Genomic DNA, 22328 nt, shown 5'->3' on the forward strand with positions numbered 1-22328 from the left:
TAGCCTATTGAGCCGCGGCACCAGCCTCATATGAGTATTTTAAAGAGAGGAAAAATAGTACCCAAATATACTTTAATTTTATTGGTAGAAAAAGTAAAACCCAAATGAATGACTCATGGAAAATATTTAATAAGTAAATTAGTATTTACCATTTTATATGCTTTATGGTCTCCATTACAAAAATTAAAGACATTAAAACCAGCCAGGTATAAGAAAAACATTCAGGTCTAAAACTTTGTGGTGCCTAATCACAGTTCTAAAGGACGTAAATGTGAAATAAATGTAAAATCTCAGAAAATCAAAATCCCTGAAGCCTAAAATCTCAAAAATCACCCTCCTGAAAGACTAAAATCTCCCATGCTCAAATCCTGGAAGCTGAAATCCCTAATACCACAATTCCCATGTGAAGACAAAGGGCTATGAGGCGTAGAATTGATGTCTGTGGAGTTGACTGACCATGCAGTGCGGCAAGAGCACACTTTAATTTTAAGATGCTTTTGTCTGCGCTGTCATTTCTCCTAGTTGATGAAACTTGAAGATTGACTGAAGAAAAGCCATATTTGCCTGAAGAAGCCAGCAAAGTGGCTGAAATCATTGTATGCACAGTCGAATGAGAAAATGCTGAAGCAGAGGTGTTGCTGTCTGAGCACCAGGGTTGTTCTGATGACTTTGTGGTCTGTTGAGGAGTGTATGCCCAAAGGGGTTTTTTTGCAGCTAAAAAAACAGAGTAGCATGGCACAGAAGATGGGGAAATTTAATTGGTAATGCTAAGGTCAGTGTATGAATCATAGCCGGTTTTCAAAAACAGCACTGGCATAGAGAAAATAAATGTGATTTTATGCTCTGTGGAAAGTCATGAACTAAAAAAAAAAAAAAAAAAAAAAACAAAACAGACCTTCATCGAGATGATGCAAGGGTTCAAAACAGTTAATTGTGAAAGTCTGCTGGTTCTTTTGGACTGGGTTTTGCAGTGGTCTATAATCCATCTTTATAATATTGTTCACTGGTTAAAATTTCTTTCATTTTTTAGAGTGTTCCTCTAGTATTTTAAAGTATCAGCATTCATTTTTACAAAGAATTATGCTGTGAATTTATCATTGCATTATATCCAATACTGGAAGCATAAATTTTGTGAACACTTTTAGAGAGATCTAAAATTTCATGTGCTTTTCACAAATATGAATCCACAAAAGTGCATAGTTACAACCACAACTTTAGGTATAAGCATTGTGCCTACACACAAAAATGTTGAAACTTCTCCAGTACATAAAGAAATGTTCTTTTTGTACACAGGCATTTGCAAAAGATGTAAATTCTTGTGATTGTGACTCACTGGAAGACTACATAGGCCATAGAGACCTGTGCTGAGTTTGATGGAGCTCATTCAGAGGCTTGGGTTGTCCATCATGGTATTTCAGATGGTGGCAGTGGGAAAGCTGGGTGGACATGCATACCAACCACAATGAATAATGTACACACACTTTGCTTTGCGACCAGTATGAATGTGGCTTGTCTGCTCATTATTATTATACCTATGTGGCTGTGGTTAGCACAACTGTTTTTCTGCTTGAAAAACTAATGTCTTATTGCCAGCTTGAGTGTGCAAAGTGAAGTAGGAATTTTGTTGTGTTTTTATGTTTCCCAGTCAATCCTCTTTAAAAATGTAAATAAATATTTTTAAATAATTTGAAAATTATCTTTTCCATAGTTATATTTCTAGGATTTTTATCTTTCAATAGTGTGACATTCAGGAGTATTTTTTTTTCAAAATTACAGCCTAAATCCAAAAATTTGTAATAATCTTCAGTGAAATTAAAATTCTTCCAAGGTAACAGTTTAATGCTCAAAATAATTCCCCTCTATCTTGTTTAGAAACTGTAACAGTAAGTCTGTAATTTAAAAATAACAGAAAATTCAAAATATTATAAATTATGAAAAATATTTAAAGTGAATATTTACTATTTTAAAATTCCAGAAGAACATGAGTATAAAATCCATATAATTCAAGCTGTAGCCTGTTTCTTATTTGATATCATTATAGATTATAGTGTAATTAATCTTAATAAACCATTGATATTGCAACATGATTGGATTTAATGTAAGGCTATGATCAATAGGACTGAATTCTTCACATTCTGTCACTTAACAAGTTCTAACCTTGAATAGTTTCTCTGTACCCAAGTATCCTTTATTGGATAAATAATCTTACATGACAAAGGTTACAAATTTTGCTTATATCTGATATATTTGTGTACATTATTATATTTGCATACATTTATGGGAATACATACATATTAGTGGCAAGGCCTTCCTCTACTTGTTTGTTTCTTCAAATTTTGTATTTATTGCTCTGTCATCGGCATAAACTTTATCTCAGCATTAATATACATTTTTTTTTCTGGTACAAAAAGGATAGTTTAATTTTCATAGTGAACAGTCATCAATAGCAATTAGTTTTTGGGTGCTGTGTTGGGTGCTACTTCCATAATGTAAGATTTGTTTACTGTTACATTTTTTTATTTTAAAATAACTTTCAATAATTGCAACTTAGATAAGTGCAAACATTAACTCACACACATCATCAGATGCTACTGTTAAAATACAGACTCAGATTCTGTAAGTTTTCAGACCCAAAAGTCTGTGCTCTCAGTCTCCCAGATGATACCGAGCACCAGGTGCACAGCCCACAGTTTGATGGCAAGGCTGAGCCTCCTGTGCTCACTTGTGCTTAAAAATGCCTGGCTTAGCGTGCGGCATTCCATACCTCTTTGGGGTCCATTTCACTATTCCTGCTATTATTCCCCTTGAAGTCTTAATCTATGTAAGAAAATAAAAGAAATGCTCATGCTTTCTCATTCAGAATTTGTTTTTCAGCCAATTCTGTCATGTCATCGTTATTGGAAAACCAGTAGTCACATGGTGGTTCTCTTCAAGTAATGGCCTCTCTTTACAAGAACCACCCCCCCTTCTTTTTACCGATCTGTCTTGTGTAAGAAGTCTCACTTGGGACAACACCAACTGGCTGCCAGCAGCACAGATGTTAGACTTGGTCCCAGTGAGCCCATGGGCTGCAGATTGCACAGGCGGGAAGAAAATGAGGTGGAAATAGATGAGACATACATTTGCTAAAGGAGTCTTGGAGTTTAAATTTAGATAACCCACAGGGGAGTTGTCTGTGTGTGTGTGTGTGTGTGTGTGCTGTTGTAAGAAGTGGCAGACGAGCCCGGGATGCAAGTAAACTGTGGCATACCTAGTGCCTGTTTTTCTTTATATGTTCTTTGGGGCGTTTTTTTTGTTTGTTTGTTTGTTTTTTTGTTTTTGTTTTTGTTTGACAGGCAGAGTGGACAGTGAGAGAGACAGAGAGAAAGGTCTTCCTTTGCCGTTGGTTCACCCTCCAATGGCCGCCGCGGCCAGTGCGCTGCGGCCGGCACACTGCGCCTATCTGAAGGCAGGAGCCAGGTGCTTCTCCTGGTCTCCCATGGGGTGCAGGGCCCAAGCACTTGGGCCATCCTCCACTGCATTCCCTGGCCACAGCAGAGAGCTGGCCTGGAAGAGGGGCAACCGGGACAGAATCTGGCGCCCGACTGGGACTAGAACCTGGTGTGCTGGCACCGCAAGGCGGAGGATTAGCCTATTGAGCCATGGCGCTGGCCGTTCTTTGGGGTTTTAACATCATATTACTTTGATGAAATATTGAATAGGGGAAGTTCTTCTGTCTGTCTTTTCCAGGTATCAGCTTAGTCCTAACTTATGACTGATGAAAATCTTGGTGGTCTCCTGACCCTGCTCATTGCTAAGACTCACAAAGAAATCTGTGGCTTTTAGATCTCTGAACTGGTCTCCAGCTGTTTTGAGCATTCCTCTGGTTACCTGTTTCTGGTACACTAACCCCTGGAGGCCTGTGTGTGTGGGCATTTGTGATGTGTGTGTAGTGGAAGTTACTTTGTTGTTGACACAGTTCCATATCAAGAGTACTCACATCCAAATCTGAGGCAGAGACTGTTGAATGTAACACAGCAGTTGACATGGAGCTAAATGCCCTGAGAGTAGGATTTGGGGTTCCTTTCCTGGGGCTGAGGGATACATGTACTTTGTGTGAGGGATAGAGCAAAGCAATGCAACCAAAATCTTGTGGCCACCACACCATCTGCCCGATATTTCCAGTTAGTCTCTTTCTGGGCATACTATGAAAGGCATGTCAGTTCCCTGGGAGTCTGTAGGTGGTCATGAAATTTGCCTTCAGCAACCAAGTGTGATCTGAAATGGCATTTACCAGTTTGGAGAGGAGGTTGTGGTGATCATGGAAGCTTTCTCTTTCCTGAATGACAGCACTGGACAGAGCCCCTTCCCACCCATACTCACTATATCCCATAAGCAAGGGAAGTTTCCCTTGAGTTAAGCCATTATGGCTGGAGGTTACTTTTTATTACAAGGTGTAACACCTCTCCCGCCTAAGAGGGACTTGTGTCTGCCCTCTTAGTTTTTTCTCACTTTTGCATCTTTTCTTCTCCTCTCTCCCTTACCAGTCTGAAGCTCTGGCCCTTTTTGGGGTCTGTACTTCATAACTTGTGAAGGAGAAGTATCCTTTTGTAGAGCCCTTAACAGTCAACACATATGTAGCTACCAGCATCTGTTCTTAAGGTCGACCCTGGAAGATGTCTCACTACTCGGACAGAATTCATACTGACAACGTGAGTTATCTCCATATCATCTGGAAATGACTCCCATTAGCTAATGACTGGACTTCCAAGTACAGGCCATATGTTTTTGTTGTAAATACTATTAACCGATGGGCTGCAGCCATTATCTAAATTAGCAGATATTTCAGCGTGGATGAACAGTATGAAAATCCTCTGCAGTTGTCAGCGTGTTTAGAGTCTGCTGTCTTTAGCTGCCGGGAAGGTGAACTGCAAGAGGTCCCGTGATGCTCTCTGATCTCTGTGGGATACACACTGATGCTCAGAATCCCTTTAGTGAGCCACATGTATTAATCACTATAAAAAAAAAAAAAAACCCGGGAGGCATTATGATGTCCCATGAGAGTTACGAAGTAGGTCTTATTTTTCAACTTCCATTTGTTAAACAACCCATCAGGCCAGAAAATAAGCAAGAGCATATCTTAAAATGAGTCTCGTCTTGGGGATATATATACATATATATATATATATATATATATATATATAACCTTGCAAATGAATAAATAAAAGATAAGCCCACTTATTGAAGTAAAATATGCAGTTAATATACGATGAATAATGAAAGTCCAATAAGCATATGAAATGTGTACCTTTGTCATCAGTGAAAGGAGAATTCATACTACTGAGAGATATTAAACATACAGTTGGCAATAAAAGGAGCATGTTCAAAAGAGCTAGCAAAGAGATGTGGAATTTCAAAACCCATATATTCCCACTGGAATATCAACCCAGTAGGAGAGTGATTGGGCAATTTTTTTGAAGTAGCAGTAGATTTATTAAAATAGTCTGCGAGGGGACAGTGGGCAGGCAGGTCAGGTGAGGTCCAACCACTGAGGCCTTGTGCTATCAGGGAGATGTGCCCTAGCAGGCCAGCTGTTCGCCTGTGACTGCTGCAATGTGGATTACAATCTAGCAGATGCATATTGGATGATCCTGGTAGGGGCTTTTCCATTGCTAATGATTTCCCTGTTGCTGGGGATTTTTTTTGTAGGAGCTTCCTCATTGCTAGGGGCCCTGGTGACCTGTACATTCGCCCTGAGAAATCAACAATGATGAGTTTTGGCATTTGGGTGAATGTCTCATCATGTGTGACTGCTTCATGTTTGATGGGGGCAGTGCCTTGGCTGTGCCCAAGACTGTTGATCTGGCTGTAAGGATCCAGCACGTGGTGGAGCCTGAGGGAAGGGGGTGGTGATCAGCTCCAGAAACGCCCGCTCTGTTGTCAGGGAACTGTAGGCAGCCTCGTCTGGAGGAATTTTATGTGGACAGAGTTGCGTGACCATTTGGAGATGGATGTTGTGTTTTCTGGCATCCACTGTTCATCTCTACTTTATCTGTGCTATAGGCACACGTCATCCCAGAGTTCCAGGCCAGCATTCCCTTGCTGGGCGTTGTGCTTCCGTAGAATTCTGACAGGCAACAGGCACGAAGCTTAGTGATTGTGACAGACGCATCAGGCTGGCTAGGCCTCCTCAATTTGGCAAGTTTCAAAAACCTAAGTATCCTCATAGATGATGATTCAGAGGACTTCATTTCTCATAATTGACTCTAGGGAATTCACACATTTGCACAAGGAGACATATAAAAAACCGTTCTCTGGAATAGTTATTCAGCGTAGAAAGAAATGGAAACCACTTAAAATCCATCTACTCTGAGTGAATAAATGGATTGTTTTATTTATTCAGTGAAATATTAGGGAACTGTTAAGTGAACTAGATCTATAAAATCAATGTGGATGTATATTGGACACAAAATATTTCATGAATAGTATCAAAGATGGATACCAACTATATAATTATAAAAATTCTAAATAATCCGATGTTTTCATGCAAACATAATTGCATAGTTACAGTAAAAACCCGATCAGGAAGTGTATAGGCAGATTTGTGAAATGATTTCCTTTTGGATGAAGGGATTGGCATCAGCTAGGATTCTAAAAGAGATTTCAGCTCTATTTTCAATATTTATTACTTAAAGAAGTCTTAGGATAAAAACAGAAAAGGAAACAAGGAGAAAAACAGTAAAATGGCTACTAAAAATTCAGCTGATAAAAAATCAGAAAAGAAAGTGAAAAATCTCAGGTAACAGTGGCTAATTTTCTGTTTTAAAATATTTAAACTTATACTCTTTATAAATGTCTCCTGCTTTAAAATATATTATTTATGTTTCCATAGAATGATATACTTTGAAATTATCACTTTTAAATGACCATAGTCTGTTTCACTGAATGTATGTGCCTCAGTTAACTTAGTGATATATTTTTATTCTGATATGACAGGAATAGCTGTAATAGATATATTTGAATATGAAAATTTTAAAACAGCAGTGATAGAATAACAACCATTTATTAAGTGACCACTGTGCAATAAATACCTTAGTAGATGGTTTCAATATAAGATCTTATTTACTCCTCACCAAATCCCCTTTGGAGATGGTTATCTGAATGATAAGATGCGAAGTTTGTAACTTGGCGCAGAGCCCTGATTTGGGAGGCACAGAGAGAGGCTTCAGCCCGAGTCTACCTCTCTGTCCTGAAGCGTGTGTGTGCTCAGGACTGTGTCAATTTATCTCTGCCCCCTGGTTTGGATGTAATTTTAGGTGTGTTACTTTCACTTGAGGGCAAGCATCTGGACAACACTGCACATCACTCGTGCAGTCGGGCATGGGATGTGTCTTCAGCGGCATGCAGGGGGAAAGGCGTGCCGGGGAAAGTGACAGGTGCTGCCTCCGGATGAAAGCCTGAATCACAAATGGCTTCCCCCATGCTCTCTCTCCTCTTCCCTTTGCCAGATGAGAATGAGAAAGCAGGGACAGCAGTGCCTCAGCAGGAAGAATGCAGGTCTTGGAATCACTGTGCTGAGCCAAGTCACCCATCTGGGGCTATGACGCCAGTGAGAAATAAACTTGTATTGTGTTTTGACCTATGTTCATGTTTGGATCAATCAGTTACAGCACAGTAACCACCTGTAAGTGTGGCTGTAGATGGTTAACAGGGGCTGTATAGCTGTGATGAAGCCAAGGATCTTGAGCTCCTGGAGTGACTCCCAACCACTCACATGTGTCTGTGTAAGGGGGAGGCAGAGACCGATTCAAACACAGATAAGGACGAAGGTGATGTGGAGATGGACATGCAGAGTGCAATGATGTGAGTTCAGGCCAAGGAATGCCCACAGCCACCGGAAGCTAGAAGAGGAGGAACAGATCATCCCTAGAACTTCCGAGGGAAAACGGCTCTGCTAACAGCTTGATTTTGATTCAGTGATAGTGATTTTTGGGATTCTGGCCCCCAAAACTGAGAGAAAAATTTTCTGCTTTATTTTATCTATCTATCATCTTGCTATCCATCTATCTGTCATCATCATCTTCATTTTATTTCAAAGACTGAAAGATGGAGAAAGGCAGAGAGACAGAGATCTCCCATCTGCTGATTCACTTCCCAAATGCCCACAACATCCAGGGCTGGGCTCAGATGGAGCCAGGGATCAAAAACCCAATCTGCATTTCCCACATGGTTGCCATCATCTGCTGCCTCCCAGAGGTACATGAGCAGGAAGCTGGATCAGAAGCAGAGGAGCTAGGACTGGAACCACGCACTCCAATATGGGATACAGGAGTCCCAGGTGGCGAGTTAACCACTGCACCAAATATCTGCCCATTCTATTGTTTTAAGTCATACAGTTTATGGTAAGTTTTTAATGTACTCACAAGAAACTAATACAGATACTTTGACCACCATAATAATATGAGCACTATAAAACTGTCTACCATGAGTATTTTAAGAGCATGGCTAGAAGTTCAGGTTCATGTGTTACATACTGAGAACTTTGACCACTGAAGGACCATTAAGTGTATCTTGTCAGAGAGCTTGTGTCTTCTGAGGTGGTGAAGAGGGCATGCCATCTGTCAGCCCACCTTCACCAGCCCACCTTTAATCAAATGAAAAAGAGGAGCAGGACTGCTGCTGCTTTACAGGCTGCAAAGCCTTCTCCTGCTTAATTAAGAAGATGTCTTATAGTCCAAGCAACAGTATTCCCTGGAAGGGTATGTAAAGTCAAAGCCATGAGAACAATGGCCTTAAACAGGACCTGGAGCTAAATGTTCTCCCCAAGGAATGTTAAGAAATGCATGCAAGAGATGTTCTACCACAATGATTTAAGAGCCTTTGCAGACAGGACATCCTAGTCTCTCCATTGTAGTTATGAGTTATGTTCTCCAAATAGGTCATTTCACCTCTCTGAGCCTCAGTCTTCGTAAACTCACTGTCTCTCCCTCTCCCTCTGTCTCTCTCTCAAAGTGTGTGTCTGTGTGCGTGTGTTGGGGGAGGAAAAGTAACATTATGGCCTCCTTGGATTATTTTATGAATCAAATTAAATACTACAGCTTTAGGGGCTAGTCCTTAGTAGTAAATATCCATTAAAGAGTAGGGCTGCAAATCACGAATTTCATTCAGAAATATACAATATTAGGTGGACAATTGGTTTAGAAGGTAAAGGGAAAATCTAGCACAAAAAGTCCCATTAGAATCTCTGGTTATTTTTTTTTTCTATTGTTGTTGTTGCTCTTAGTTTTTGGTTTTGTTTTACCCCAAATTATTTTTCCCTTTATTCTTTAAAACTTCACAGTCCAGTAGTTCAATGTTTGTGGGTAACATGGTAGAGCTGGAGTAGTTTAGAATTGGTGGGACATCAAGATATTACAAGCATTTATATATTATATATACACATATGATTCTTAATCTTTTTTGATGAGATTTGTAAAAAAATTTATTTATATAAATTTCATAAATTTTATATAGATAGATTTAGGAACATAGTGATACCTCCTACCCTACCCTACTTCCCTGTCCCTCTCCCATTACCACTTTTTTTTTTTTTTTTGACAGGCAGAGTTAGACAGCGAGAGAAAGAGACAGAGAGAAAGGTCTTCCTTTTTCTGTTGGTTCATCCCCCAAGTGGCCACTATGGCCAGTGTGCTGCGCCAATCTGAAGCCAGGAGTGAGGTGCTTCTCCTGGTCTCCCATGCGGGTGCAGGGCCCAAGGACCTGGACCATCCTCCACTGCCTTCTCAGGCCACGGCAGAGAGCTGGACTGGAAGAGGAGTTACCAGGACAGAATCGGGTACTCCAACTGGGACTAGAACCCGGGGTGCTGGCACCGCAGGCGGAGGATTAGCCTAGTGAGTCGCGGTGCCAGCCGTCCCATTATCACTCATTTTTACAAAGATCTACTTTCAGTTTATTTAATGGTTATAAAGTTAACCCTACACTAAGAAAAGAGTTTAACAGATAGTATGAAGAAGAAGAAGAAAAAAAAAAAACAAAACCCTGTTCCTCAACAGTAGAGACAAGGGCTGTAAACAATCTTAGAATTGCAAAATGTCCATTTCACTCCAATACATTACATTTTAGGAACTCTATTAGTTACCTCAGATCAGGGAAAACATGATATCTGTTTTTTGGGGACTGGCTTATTTCTATAAGTATAATGGTTTCCAGTTATGTCCGTTTTGTTGCAAAAGAAAGGATTTCATTTTTTTTTTACAGTTGAATAGTACTCCATAGTGTAACTTCTTTACCAGTCAACAGTTGATAGACATCTGCATTACTTCCGTATCTTAGCTATTGTGAACTGACCTGCAGTGAACCACAGGGGTACAGATAACCCCTTCAGATTTGACTTCACTTTGCGTGGGTAAATTCTCAGGAGTGGGATGGCTGGGTCATATGGTGGGTCTGTACTCAGTTTTCTAAGATATCTCCATGCTGTCTTCCACAGTGGCTGCACCAGTTTACATTCCCACCAGCAATGGATTAGGATATCATTTTCCCCCACATCCTTGCCAGCATTTGTTGTTTATTGATTTCTGTGTGACAGCCATTGTAACTGGGTTGAGGTGAAACCTCATGGTGGTTTTGATTTGCATTTCCAGGTACAATCAATTTTTAAGTAAATTTAATTTGGGAAAAAATTGTGCCTATGAATGTAGATGCTGGCATCAAAGCAGCATTAATTACAGAAATCCTGTTTTTCCAGGTTTAAGCTCTAGAAAGGAGATTATAAGAAATTATATAAGCTCTTCAGGGCTAAACTTAAAATTTAATGGAGGTAGAGAATTGACAGTATAAAGTGGCTGCATGAGCTACATAGAAAAGATAGACTTGTATTATCTCAGCAGGGAAAGTGCTAGGCCTCTACCTCTGCTTCATTCACAGTGTTCATGTCTTTAAAAAAAAATGCCAGAACTGTGCATAGTGTAGTGAGGTAAAGGTTAGGGCAAATGCCATGTACAAGCCAAAACCAAAGAGGAAAAATGTAACCTTGTGATGATTTGCAGCCCTGATTCTGTGTTTTCCACACTGAAGCCTTTCCAGTCTTCTTCCTTGATACTTGTACATACTTTTAGGTCTCAAGGTGTGACTGTGACCCACCTCTGGCCAATGCCATGCCAGGAGAAGTTTGCTGAGCGGCTTCTGGAAAAGATATTTTCACATCAACAAGGTCAAGAACACAGAGAAAATTTCTCTGCCTTGTCTTGCCCTGACTTCCGGCCTCTGAGAGCACAGCTGTATGGCGCTTGGAACTGCAGTGGGTGCCATGGCCCTGAGGAGGAGGATTTGTAGGATTAAGGAGATGCCAACCTGAGAACATGCTGTCAGGACCTGACCCCACTGCAGCCACTGCTCTCAGTGGGACTTCTGGTTATGTGCAAATTATACACTCCAATTTGTCAGACATCCAGTTTCATGCAAGTAAAAATACTTCCAGTTAGTGTACTATATACAAATACAGATCACCAGTAATTTGGGATTGGAGTCCCTTGAGCACAGTATGGTGTGTCTACACTACAGTATCTTTGGGAAGAGGAAAGAAATGATTTCTAACCATCCAAGCATGGAATACGAACAATGTGAAGGAGAAATCGATTAAATTTAAATGATTATTGATTTATTCAACAACTCTTCACTGAGTTTGTATTATTTAACACTCGCTGCCCTACTGTGACTAATAAGAATTGGCCAAACATCTCTGCCTTCATGTAGTGTGTTCACTTTATAAGCAAACTTATAACAATGTTAATGCTGAATAGGAAGCAGTAAGAAAAAATAAAGACAGTAAGGGGATAAAAGGAAAGGATTTGACTGAAGGGAATCTACTCTAGAGAGATCTCAAAGATGATAAAGAGTCCACCTGGGAGAAGTTTGAGAAATAGCCTCACAAGTAGAGAAAATACAAGACTGAACAGGGCAATTCTTAGGAAATCCAGTGTGGCTGGAGCAAGCAGTAGGAGCCGAGAATGGAAAGATAAGAGATGAAACAGGAGAGGAAAAGCAGAAGTTAGCTCTGTAAGATCTTGGAGATGTAGGGTAAGGAAATGGATTTCTTTGTTTCCAATACATTAGGAAAATAAGGAGAGGTTTTAAGTGGAGAAGCGATAAGTTCTAAGCTATATTTTCAACCATTTATTTGGTCTGGTGTGTAGAATGTGGACAAGCAGGCAAGATTTGAAGCAGGAAACTACCTACCAGTGATCCAAGTGAGAGCTGCTGGGGTTCAAGAAGGGTAGCTGTGGTAGGGCAGAGAGCAAGCAGTGACCTGGGAAAAACTAGGTAGTAGCAGCGATGGACTTTGCTGAGGAAATGGAGGCTGCGGCAGTAAATCAAGAATGACTCACAGGTCTCCAGTTTGATTCCTGGGCTGAAGGTGGTGCCACTTTGTCATGGGAGGTAACTTTGAAGAAAAACGTCTGCAAGATAAAAAGCAAGAGTTGTGCTTTCTTTGTGGTATGGTTGAAAAGTCCTGGAGATATTCAAGAGGAGAGGTCAAGTAGGCAGTTAGACACATGAATCTGAAACTAAAGTGGGAATCAGCACTGGAGACATCAATTTGGCTGTGCAGAAAGACAACTATGTGAATAAATCATGTCACTTATGGGAAGTGGGTAAAGAAAGAAGACAAGAGGCTCAGCCTGGAGCCTGTGAATGCTGACATTCAAAAGGCAGATAATGGAAGAACAAGTGAGAACTGTAATTAGAAGGCAAACCAAGGAACTATAATATAATAGCAACCAGGACATGAGGATTTGATAGGTAGAGAATGATCAAAGATGTGTTGAACGTGTTTATGAAGTTTAGTACATTGAGTGAAAGACGTGTTTCATAGCCATAGGCTTGGTCATGGGATCTGGTGATAAGGACATCATTGGTGACTTTGACAAGAGCAATTTTAATAGACCAAGAAAGGTAGAAGCCATACAAGTTTGAGTTAAAAAGTAGGTGGAAAGAGAAGTTGAATCACCGTTTTCAGGCAGATTTTCTCTGGGAATTAGAGAAACAGGTATTTGGAGTCTAAAAAAGTTCTTGCTGAATATTATGGAAAAATATGCAGATTTCAAAGTTTTTCTTCCAAAGTAAACATCTTAATTCCATTTTGCCGTTTTCCACAAAGTTTTGAGGAACTCTTATATCTGTAGGGGGGGAAGGAAAAGCTCTCTATTTTATCCTTACTTTGAGAAATGAGATCTGATGAGAAAGATCTGGTGGCAAGGGAAACATTGGTCGTGCAGGAGGGAGGGAGGGGATGAGTGCTGAGCAGAAGCCTTGGAAGGATGGGAGATCAAGAGTCCATGTGCGCCTTTTGTAGGAGTGAGAATGCTTCCTCCAGCTCCTGAGGAGGGAACATGGCAATGCTAAAGTCTGTGATGACCTCAAGGTTCTGCCACTCTCAGGCAGGCAACAAATAGCAAGGCTGCATTTGCCATGGGTCACATGACAATCTTCTGCAGGGTGGTGGGGAGGGCAGTGATGCGATGAAGGATTCCAACCAGCCATGGCTAAACTTAAGAAAAGGAACCCTAGGCTGTAGGATTTTGAGATCTTAAGATAAATTTTTCAGACTGTGGGAGTTCTGGGTTTGGAAAACAGTTTATAATTTTGCTTTTTATCTTTCCGCTCCAGGAGTCCATTTATTGAAAAATAGAGTCAACCTCTGACAGAAGCTTCCTGAGAAGATACACACAGAAATTCTGAAACACAAAATATAATGAATTATAAACATCTTTGACTCCTCAAGAAATGATCATGGTGAAGAGAAAGTACTAAAATAGAACTTGGAGAGTATATTCTTTGAGAAGAAACTATGACTGAGACAGGACTAATGGACCACATCTAAATTATGACTTCCTTTATTATGGTTTGTAAATTGAAACTATAATAAGAAGGTAGACATTTAAAAGAGTATAGAAAATTACATATAACAAGAAAATGTTATTATTCAAAATTATAACCAACTGGCATGTTTATTTACTCTTTCAGTAGAACAAATGTCTTTGCACTTGTAATAATTCTGTGCTCTGAATTCCATTCTTTTTATCATTCAAAGACTGTACTCTTTCAATTTTCCTTTCTCCCTGTGTACCATAAATCCTTTCTTTTGGTTAGATCTCAGCATGGAATGATAACCTAACACCCCTAGCACTTCCTGTCTTTAAAGACACTCTTCTAAACCCATGTGCTTCGGCATAGAAGAAATTGCCTTGTTTTTCACTAGCAGTTTTTTTTGAACTCACTAAAACCAGACTTTTATGCCCTATATTCCACTGGAACTGCCTTTATGTCACCATTATCTATGGTCATTCTCACTGTACTCAATGTCTCAGTAGCATTTGTTATAGCTAACAGTTCTTCCTTTCCCTTACATTGAACATAGGAAATTTATGTTTTTGTAGGTGTCAAATTATTTAGATGTTTTAGTTTGAGTCAATGTAGTTGTAATTTTTTTCCTTAAATTCCATGGTTCCAGCACTGTCTGGGTGTTTTTCCTTCCTCAGTACTGGTTCCTTTCTCTGTTGTTCCTGCCTTCACTCCCTGTAGTCAACCTTAGCTCTCTGTCTTGGGTCCTACTTTTCGTTCTAGTTCTAGTCTCCAAGTGATCTCGCTGTTTTTACAATCTGTCTTCTTTGTGGAGCCAGTATGTGGCGCACTTGTTAAGATGCTGCTTGAGTTGTCTGCATCCCATATTGGAATGCCTGGATCCAAGTCTCAGCTCTGCTTCTAATTCTACCTTTCTGTTAATGTGTATCCTAGAAGATAGTGGTGGGGCTGGCCCTGTGGCCTAGTAGGCTAAGCCTTTGCCTCTTCCAGCTACTGCACTGCTAATGTGCCTGGGAAAGCAGTAAAAGATGGCCCAAGTGCTTGGACCCCTGCACCCACTTAGGAGACCTGGAAGAAGCTCATGGCTGCTAGCTTCGCAGCTCCAGCCATTGAGGCCATTTGGAGAGTGAACCAGTGGATGGAAGACCATTCTTTCTCTCCCTCTGTCTGTAACTGTCTCTCAGATAAATAAGTAAAATCTTAAAAAAAAAAAAAAAAAAAGGTAGTGGTAATACTCAAGTAATTGGATCGGATGATTCATATTCTAATACCTTCTCTCTCTCTCTCCCCTCCCTTCCTCCCTCCCTCTTTCCTCTTTGTCACTCTGGTTTTTAAATAAAATGGAAATAAATAAAAATGTATGAATGCCTTATTTATGGTGATGTGTCTTATATTTTTATCTTGAGACTCTCCTGTGAGTTCTAGATTCACATATGCAATCCCTACCTTTTGGTACCTTATGAGCATCTCGAACAGTATGGCTGGAACAGATTTTCACCCTCAGATGCTCTTTTTTTCTTTTCTTTTTTTTTTTTTTTTACCTCAGTGGTAGTGCCATGGTATTGTCAGATACTCAGACACAAAAACTCATTCTGGATTTCTGTCTTTCCTAGATCTTCCACATCTACAGGAAGTCCTCTTATTAACTTTGCTTCTGAAATAAGAGTATGCTCATTCACTCATTTTGATTTGTGGTACTAATTTCCTAGAACAGGTGTCCTTAACCTTGACACAGTCAACATGTTGAGCAAAATCATTTTCATCGTAAGGAACTATCCATTGCACTGTCAGGAGTTTAGCACAACCCTGGTCATGTTGGGCTACAACACAGCCCCTGTTGTAGTCATGACAACCAAAAAGTTCTCCAAGGCAGTACCAAATGCCTCCAAGGGCAAACTCCACCCTGGCTGAGAACCACTGCCCTGCACCCGTCCTCCATCCCAGCTTGTCTGCATTGCTGTCTCAGCAAACCGAACAGATCTCACTCTTTCTACTTTTGAGGCCCGCCCCCCCTCCATTATCTACATGGTAGAAAGATGAGTCTTTTAAACTCAGAAATCACTTTTTGTCATTTTCCTAATTAAAACATGTCACTCTGGATACAACAAATTCCTTATGAGCCCTTTCAGGCCCTGCATGATATAGACATTGCTCACATCTCCTATCTCCTCTCATTCAGCTCCCTATGTTCCAAGCACGCCCTTGCTCAGGCATACTAGACTTGTTATGAAGCATCTCTGCCTGGAATCTTTCTTCTCATTGAGGTCTCAAACAGCTCTTATGTTTCCTTCTAAAGAAAAGAGATCACAGACAACCTATTTAATATATATCACTCCATCTGTGTTCTTCAACAGTTCCTTCTTGGCCTTGTCATGGACCTGGCTATCTTATCCTTTGATTTAATTACATGCTTACTGTCTACCTACTCCAAGTAGATGATGACCCTCATAGGAGCAAGAGCATTATCCTCCTTAATTACCACAGAATCTTTAGTGCACATACTTAGTTACTGAAGGACTAAATGACAAATTCAAGCAAGTCACTTTTATGCTAATGCAAGTTTGAAAGACATAATAGGTGAGAGTCACAGCTGGATGGACCAGCAATCAACTGTAAGTTCTTTGGTGAAATCACAGTAAAATAATAAAAAATGATTTTCTGCCAAATGATCTTTTCTAGATGATACTCTTTTCTGGTTCTAAAATGCATCTGACAGCCCTTCAGATTACTTGGTTGCATCACATTCTATCTATGTATAAAATCCCATCTGACACTCTTCCTTTCCTTTGAAAAATATTGCCAGAATCCCCCATGGAGAAGGGTATAAAAGCTGTTTTGATGCTTAGCTTCCTTTTCCTTCCCTATCCCATATTTTCATAAAATACAAATTGGGTCAGATAACCTTGTTTGAATCCTGCTAGGTAAATCTAGTATAAGAGCTATCCCAGGATTAAATTACAACGAAGACAAAGAATTCACCTAAGACATAGCACCATAAACTGGATATTCCTTTGATCTTTTAGTAACAGTCAGCTTGAAGATATATTCATATAATAACCCTTAAATAAACATCTAAGGGTTTTGATTCAGCATTGAAGAAAAGAAAGAAGTCTCTGTAATGTATGCAAATGATGATGAGTGTTAAGGAAGTGGAGAAAAATGAAGCAGGAAATAGATTTAGATCATGATTATAGTTATATTTTATATGAGGCTGTAAGGATGAACCTCTTTGATTTGATGTTTATATTTGAGTAGAGACCTAATTTAAATGAAGGAGCAAAAGCCACATGGTTATCTGGTAAAAGGATGCCTTCAGGCAGAAAGAATGGCAGGTGTAAAGATATGGAACAACAAGGGGTCAGTGGGGCTGGATTAGGGAGAGTAAGTAGCAGAAATTAGGATCAGAGCACAGAACTGATCTGTACTTCGCAAGGCAAAAATTTATATACAGCAAAATGTACAGATAATAAGTATGCAAATGAAATACAGAATATTTACATCATCAAGGAAATTCCCCTGTGACCCCTTCCAATCATTCCAAATTACCCCAGAGGCAACTGTTGTTCTGATTTGATCAACAGAGATTTGTTTTGTCTGTTTTGAGCTTCATAGTAATGGAAGTTCTTTACTTTCATATATATGCAGTATGCAGTACATTGCAGTATGCAACGTGGATTCTTAGTGCTTTATTCAGATTCATCCAGGTTGTGTGTATAGAGTATTCATACATTTTTACTTCTATATTATTCTATTATGTGACTATATTACTGTATTTGCTTGATATATGCGTTATTTACAGTTTTTGGATATCATGACTTGAATTGCCATGAACATTCATGTGTAAGTTTTTTTTTGTGTGTGTGGACATGTGTTTCCATTTCTCTTGCATAAATATGGTTGAGATTTTGTGATGAAAAGACACTGCAATTTTTAACCATGTAAAAAGCTGCAATATCAATTTTCCAAAATAGGTATATCATTTTTACATACCCACTACAAGAAATTAAAGTTTTAGTTCCATAGTGTCTGTTGTCTAAATTTTAGATGTTCTAGTGAGTATAAAGTAGTATTGTTTTTGTAGATTTAATTTCCTGACAACTAAAGATGTTGAACACTTTCTCAGGTACTTATTAGACATGTATTAATCTCCTTTTGGAAGTGTCTATTTGAAACATCCCATCCTAATGGAGTTGTTTGTCTTTTCACTGTTGATGAATAGGAGTTCTTCATATATTCTGGTCATCTTCCCAGTGCTACAGAGCCTCTGCTCTAGTGGTTCCTCTTTGGTGAGCGCTACCATGTGATATGAAGATGTCATACTTGGTGCTAGTTCCCACATGTACACTGACATGTCTCTAACCCAGATCTTCTTGCTTCTGATCTTCCAGTCTTTCTTCTGTGTCTATGTTCTTGATCAGCTGGCTAAGCTGTTTGCCACTCTTTATGAGTTGGCATATTTTCCAATCTCAGCTCAGGTAATTTTTCTTGGCACACAAAATGGATGACCAAGTCACTTCCCAAAAGTACTCCTGCAGAAAGGACTTCCCCAATTCCCTGACTTGCAAGGATTCTACATAAGTGTTGAATGGATCCATTTGTCAACCAAGGTCAAGCCGCTTCTCTGCCGCCGCCTGCTGGTGATAGTGAATTCCTCATGTGACCTGACAGGGAGACACTGGTGAAACAGTCAGGGGGGAAAGAGGTCTCTAGGCTACTGGTCTTATAGATTGCATGTTCTGTTTTGTCTTGTCAGGGTTGACCCCAGCTGTACCACTTACATATTCTTGTGGGTTTCTTATGGGCCTGCTCAACAGTATTTCTTGATGGGTCTGACACAAGTCAGTTTCGGGTGGGTAATGCCATCAACATGGCCTTTCAGAACAAATAAATTTCTTCTGGGCATGACATGGCCTTGTTCCAAAACAGATACTGTCTGCCTTGTAATTCTTGTATGAAGGTTTGCCATAAGCTTAATGACATCTTTTTGTATCACTAGCATTTCTTTTTAAAGGTCAGACATAACAGGATATATAATATATGCTACTATTTTATTTATTTATTTGAAAGGCAGAGTTACAGAGAGGCAAAAGCAGAGAGAGAGAGAGAGAGAGAGAGAGAGGTCTTCCATCTGCTGATTCACTCCCAAGATGATCACAACGGCTGGAGCTATGCCAATCCGAAGCAAGGAGCCAGGAGCTTCTTCCAGATCTCCCACGTGGGTGCAGAGGCCCAAGTCCTTGGACCATCCACTACTGCCTTCCCAGGCCTTAGCAGAGAGCTGGATTGGGAGTGGAGCAGCTGGGACTGAAATCGGCGCCCACATGGGATGCCAGCACTGCAGGCGACAGTGCCGGCTCCCACTAGCATTTCTAATACTATAAGATCTGTCAGGGTAGATGGCCCCTGAGGCAAAGATGCTTGTACTATCACCTGGATCTGCTGGGAAATGTTTTCCATGCCCTGATCCCCTCTCAGAGCTGACTGTGTTGCATGTGCCTCAGAATGAGTCCTAACGTTATTCTCTGTTAGTGTTCTTGCTTCTACGATCCAGAGAGGTTCCCTACACCTCTCTGCTTCCTTTCTGGTGGTAGGAAGTACAAAGGTAAGAAGTAGTCATTTGTCCAGTACTTTAGAGAGAATGTCTTTGAATGCCCAGGACACGGGGCCCTAAATTTCAAAATGTTTAAATCGTTGGAAATTTCACTTAAGAGATTGATTCTCTTTCCTCCAGAGTAAGGCCTGCTGTGGGTAGTCACTTTTTGCTCATTTTGCCCAATTTGCATGACTTTATTGCTATAGACGAAAGTGACATTCTGCAAGATGTCCAGTAGTTTATGCCCCTTCAGAGTATGTTATGACGGAAGGTGTAGTAGTAACACAGCCTTGGGGTGAGAATGTGTGTTTATGGCTATTGCAGAATGGCCGTAGGAGCACTGTGTTCAGTTGTTTCACAAGGTCCTCACTAGGGTATTAAATCCTTGGTTCTGGTGGTTTCCCAACTGACAACTGTATTTTCCACATTCCTGGTTATACACCCTCAAAATGCAGGAGCATGCATCATTTCTCAGCTCCTGTTTCACCCGTTCTTGCAGTGCCTTTGAATCATAGTCCCTTTTTCTTACCAGGTTCAGCCTTTGTAGGACCAGGTTTTGCTGTTGCTTAAACTAACTTATATGGGCCTAGATAGCAAGAGAGGAGTTTAGGAAAGATCCTGGGTGAGCTAATGCTTTCCTGGGAAAAAGTCTCTAGATCATCTTCAAAAGCATTAGGGAGAGGTGGTTGAAGAGCACTGGTCACTTATGTAGACCGGATCAGTTAGAGGAACCTGAAGCCTTATGATTTACAGCATCATCAACCCCATCTCGAGTGTCATGAAAACATTTCTCAGCTGGGCCATGATCTTGCCATAGAAATATGCATTTTTAAAGAAGAGTTTAACCTTTGGAAATGTACTGCTCTTCCTGTTGTTGGTCCTCAACGTTTTGTCTTCTCATTACAAGAACTGAAAGACTATCTTAATGCTGTCAAAAAAAAGCATTCTGGATTGGACACTTAGCTTTTAATTGCTAATTATAGTTTCATTATCTTTTTCTGGTGCATCAGTAAACTCGGCAATTGCTTTTTCTTACAACTAGCGTTTGTTTCTACCTATTTTTCAAATGCTTGAGATAGCTAAGGCATTGCCACTATGCAGTGTATGGTCGCAGTTCACCACTGATGAGAGTTGTTGTTTTGTTGTTGTTGTTTGACAGGCAGAGTGGACAGTGAGAGAGACAGAGAGAAAGGTCTTCCTTTTCTGTTGGGTCACCCCACAATGGCCGCTCCGGCTGGCGCACTGCGGCCAGCGCACCATGCTGATCCAAAGCCAGGAGCCAGGTGCTTCCTTCTGGTCTCCCAAGTGGGTGCAGGGCCCAAGGATTTGGGCCATCCTCCACTGCCTTCTTGGGCCACAGCAAAGAGCTGGACTGGAAAAGGAGCAACCGGGACAGAATCCGGCACCCCAACCGGGACTAGAACCTGGGGTGCCAGCGCCGCAGGCGGAGGATTAGCCTATTGAGCCATGGCGCCGGCCATACTGATGAGAGTTTTAACAATTGCCAGGGACTATCTGTGCTCCACAGATATTGGTGGTTGGGTATTCATAGCTTGCTAGTGGACAATCCAACAACAAAATCTCATTCACACTGGCTGTCTTGGTTCATTCCTAGCACCAAATGTCAAAAGTTGGTTTCTGAGATAAAAATTAGCATGCTGAAGATTTAATAGATATTTGATTTTGGGCCATCAATTCTCCAAGGATTCATTCTGCCCTATTCTGTCTCACTTCTCCATCTTGATAGTCTCCTACAAGTTGCTAAAACTGTCTTCATAGTTTTAAAAAATACTTCTGCTCTTCACATAAGATAACTTCTATTAATTGGTTTAAATGTATGGGTATTATGTTCAGTGACTGAAATGCAGTTGTCACTTGCTTACATGCTAACCAGAAAGAGAAAATGTTTGCGAAGGGGGAAAAACCAAGAGTTTTGTTTGGTCTTGTTACATAGGAGATATCTATAAAATGGCAAAGTAGATATGTGGGATAGACAGTAGCATACTACAAAAAATTTTGGACAATGCAACTAAAAGATAATTTTTTTTGGTGCAAAAATTTTTTAAATCCATTTTTTTTCATTGTACACATTTTCCATGAAGTTCTTCTGGACCTTTCGTATGAGTCTAGAGTTCAAAGGTGAGGTCCTAGCTGACATCAGTTTGTAAGTCAAAGATACACAGGTGGTATTTCAAGCTAAGGTTTTGAAGAGAAGACTGCTGAAGACTGAGCCCAGGTGCACTTAAATGTTTAGAGGTGTGGAGAAACAGGGGGACACAGGAAAGGAGGCGGAACACAGAGAGGAAGGAGAAACGAGAGTGGTAGCCTTAATATGAAGTGGAAATTGCATCTCAAAGAGAGTCATCAGCTTGTCCATTTTGCTGTTAACAGGGCAAAGTGAGATTTGCGCCTTTTTGTGTTAATCCACTGAGATTTCTGAGTTTGTTTTTTGCAGTATATTAACATATTAATCAATACTGTATAATCTAACTTCTTGAATTGCTTGGAATTTAAAATTCCAAAAGCAAATGTTCAGCTTTAACTAGGAGAGCTCCTGAGAGTTCTGTGTAAGATCATTCTGGGCATTTCACCCATAATTGTGATTCTGTCAATTAGGTTAGTGATTTTCCACTTGTCATTGGCATGTCCTTTTATGAGTCCTTATTCACTGATTCTTTCTAATAACATTTATAAGGTTGCTCCCATTATTACTCTCATAATTAGGTTCCTGAGAAGAGTCTTCGTTAGCTAAATAAGCACTCGTGTCCTTTTTTGGTACAGTGATGCACTCAACGCTTGACATGTGCTGGCACTCAACAAAGGTGAACGCGCCCCACACACACCTGTTTCACCAATGCTGCTTGATATGCTACGGCCAGAGAAACTGCAC

Source organism: Oryctolagus cuniculus, chromosome 6 (genome assembly GCF_051225735.1).
Source record: "Oryctolagus cuniculus isolate XC-2025 breed Fujian yellow rabbit chromosome 6, ASM5122573v1, whole genome shotgun sequence".
NCBI lineage: Eukaryota > Metazoa > Chordata > Mammalia > Lagomorpha > Leporidae > Oryctolagus > Oryctolagus cuniculus.